The sequence below is a fragment of the Octodon degus genome, unplaced genomic scaffold (assembly GCF_000260255.1).
Source record: "Octodon degus isolate 3935 unplaced genomic scaffold, OctDeg1.0 scaffold00266, whole genome shotgun sequence".
Lineage (NCBI taxonomy): Eukaryota > Metazoa > Chordata > Mammalia > Rodentia > Octodontidae > Octodon > Octodon degus.
This window is the reverse complement of record NW_004524842.1, coordinates 1,775,476-1,779,132: the sequence shown is the minus strand read 5'-3', so window position 1 is coordinate 1,779,132 and position 3,657 is coordinate 1,775,476.

Below are 3,657 nucleotides of genomic sequence, written 5' to 3'. Positions count from 1 at the left end.
CTCCTCCTCCACTTGCTCCTTTCACTTCTCATATCTCTCCATCAGCATCTGCACTTGAATTCTTGCTTCTGTGGTTGCTTCTAGGGGAAGCCAACCAATAAATCTAACCGCAAAAGTGCCAGATCTTGCTTGAGAAAACTACATTAAAATAAAAACAGAGAGATGTAACTTACTTAGGAATGTGAAAACAGTGCTGTGAGGCTACCATTTTTTTCCTAAATAATCTTTGTTTGCTATCATTTTAATCAGAATCCTGGTATGATATTTCAGAAATTTGTCAAGATGATTTTAAAAATCATACAGTAGAACGGAACAATAAAAGGCAAGAATAGCTAGAACAATATTGAGAAAGAATAGCTAAGAAGCAAACCCTGTGGCCCTGCATATGAAGTTGATGCAAAGTTGTAAGAAATGGAGCCACAGTGGCACAGCGCAGGGATGAGCAGGCAGGGAAACCACAGGGCAAGCGAGGCAGCTCAGAGGCAGAGATGTAGGGACAGCGACAAAAGCCAAGGAGGCAGGTGGGAGCCTGGGGATGGAGGGTGCCTGACTGTTTTCCATGGCCTGACAACTAAAAGCTCCTGTTTTGCAAATGCCAGGTTTTGCTCAGCTCAGTTCTCTCTGTTCTGTGTGACATTTGACAAACATACACCACATATACCACTTGCTTGCTAAGAAAGAATTACAGCAAGAAACAATTCTCAGCCAACTGGGGTCAGACCTCCCCTGCAGAGTTGGCTTGCCTTGTTCTGCGATGCTCAGCATGGCGTCCTGAGCCTCGCCTTCTCCGGCTCCCTAGTCCACAGGCCTACCTGGAGTGTTTTGGCTTGCCAGCATCCTTAGTCATGTGAGCCAGTTCCTTACCTTTATGCAGACACACCCAGTGTGCCTGGAACCTGATGGGGACACAATGAATATTTGCTGAATGTCACTGAATGACAGAAGGACAGAAGACAGGTCTGAGACCCTTCGGCAGGCCTGTTGTCACATTAGAACATTTTCTTAAGTTTCAGCTTCAGTGAAAATTAGTGTCTTAGAAATAACCATTCTGGGATATCATATATACCTGTGAAAGGATCTTTCACACTTGCAGGCATCTAATTTCCTACTTGGGATATAATCTTTCCATAAGAACAGGCACATCCCAGAGCTATACTTTGCCAAGTATCTCCTGACATTTCCTGAGTGTCAGGCATGGAATTAGACTCATAGCTACTACATGAAAACAGCTTGGCAGCCTGTGCAGGACACTGTAGTCAGCATTTCACAGATGGGGAAGTCTCAGAAGGACTGTTACATCACCAGAGTCATAAAGGAAGTAGTGACTGAACTGCACCCAAGACACAGGGTCAGGCCCTTCAAGCACAATTCCACCAAGCTCTGCGCTCAGTGTGGGGCCGCCCTGGAGGGTCCTGCTTTCTGATTCCTAGTCCTGGCTCCTCTTTCCCCAAGGCTTTCCCTCTTCCCCCTAATACCAAGGCTCCTTCCGCAGCCATGTGAGGGCATCCAGGGTTGCATTGCCTAGGTGGACAGGTAGTGCAAATGCAAAGAGACGTGGTGAGGACCAGGCTGAGAAGGCCACCAGGTAAAGAGAAGAGCACCTGTGAGGGTTCGCCTAATGCCTCAGGGTGGGAATTGCATGCCCCTTGATTTGGGATCTGACAGAGAACTGTGCAGAGCGCTTCACCTCTCTTTGACTGGGTGGTCTCTAGGAGGCTCCTGCTCCACGATTTATGATTCTGTGACAACACTTGGTCTGGCTCAGCTACCCTCTGTCTTAGCCAGCAGGACCCTCAGCAGCCCTTTGTGACCAGGTGAAAGGAGGAAAATAGACCCTTAGTCCATAGAACAGGGGTCCCACCTGTGGTCATTTTGGCCTCAAACACTTGCCCAGCTGCTGACATACTAACTCCAGAGCCTTTGCTCTGAAGAAGAGTCTAGGTCAGGTGAGGTTGAAGGAGCCAAGAGAGGGCCCCAGCAGGAGGGTGGGGGGCTGGGTCTCTGGCAGTGAACAGGAGCAGATTCGCCATCCCCATCCTTTCAGTGCCTCCCCATTACCTCTTCCATGGATGAGAGTCCTCTGCTTCCCAGCTTGGGCACACAGCTTCCTGCCCCCTCAGGGCCCATAATTACTGTGGCACCCTCAGTAATAAACATGGACTTCGTAGGCTCCAATCTTTCTCATTAAGGACTGAGGCAGACTGCTCATGAATGAATCATGCTGCCTGGCAGATGGCCTTGTCCTGTCCCACATGGAAGTGTCCCATTCTTTCAGGAGCTGGTCTTTCACAGTACCAAGAGCAGGTGGCACATGCCCGTCAGTGCTGTCCTTGGGTGGAAAGTGTTTCAACTGGCCGCCAGTGGACTTGAGACTGAGCTCCAATCTTCTGTCTGACAGTGGAGGCCTGGTCTCTGTGAGTGGGCCCTTCACATCTGGCCCTCTCTCAGGGGTGTGTCGAGCCCCCCAGGAGCTCATTCCTATGACACCTCTTTCTTGTGCTGCATTCAGAAGTCACTCATAGTCAGTCTACAAGGACACTTCCTCTGAGAAGCCTCCCCGACCACCTTAGGGCAGAATTCTTATCTTCCTTTCACACTTGTCTTCTGGCCTCAACTTTGTCACTAATTCTGTGCCACGGTCCCTGTTGGTGCCTTGACTTTAAAGGAAAGCAAACACCTTCACAGATGGATGAAGTTGAAATGAGCTTTGTTCTCTCAACATTTACATTTATTGTTTTCCCTTCAAAACACATGGTAGATAAAAGAACAAAAAGATGAAGACAATGCAGTTTTACCATCAGATAGCTTGGAATCAATGAAAAATAATCTAGATAACAATAATAGCTTTATATTTGTTTTCCAAGGCATACTGGGCTAAATGTTTAATATAGAAATATAGAGGTGATTATAATACCAAGTAAAAGGCGCTTTGAAATTTACCTTGTTGTCACTATTCATCTTTAAATGATGGGCTAGTGGCCATGGAGATAGTTCGTCGGTCTTAGTACCTGCCTAGGCAAGCCCAAGTACCTGGGTTTGATTCCTGGTACCGCACGTGGTGCCAGCCCCTCCCTGGGCACTTTGAGCTGCCCACCAAGGCTGGGCGTAGTGGTGCAAACCTGTAACCCCAGCACTGGGGAGGCTGAAACAGGAGGATCACTATGAGTCTGAGTTGCATAGTGAAACCTTGTGCTAAATACATTATGGGCTGGGATGTCCAGTAAGGCTGTGAGCTCCACGACTCGGAACAGGAATGACTCTTCTTTGTGGCATTCGTGATGCCCTCAGAAAAGTGCATCTTAATCAGTGGCTGTTTGCTGATCTCCTCCTAGAAGCAGAAGCACTAAAGGAGAGGCTCCCTGGTGGGACCTGAAGGCCACTGTAGGTCTGGTCAGGAGGGCTTCATGGGGGAGCCTTCTCAGCTCCTGTTCCTGCTCAGATCCAGCAGGTGAGGACCGATTATTTATCCTGAAGGTCTTCAAGGTAAGAGCATGGGAAGCCCTGACTCAGGACTCAGCCCCGGAACTTGTACAACTTCCCCTCTGCCTCTAAATACTTACAAAAATAAAAATAAAAAAGAATAAAGACAAAACACATTACAAACAATACAGAATTTCAAAACAAGATCATAGGGGCCAGGGAGATGGCTCAGTAGAA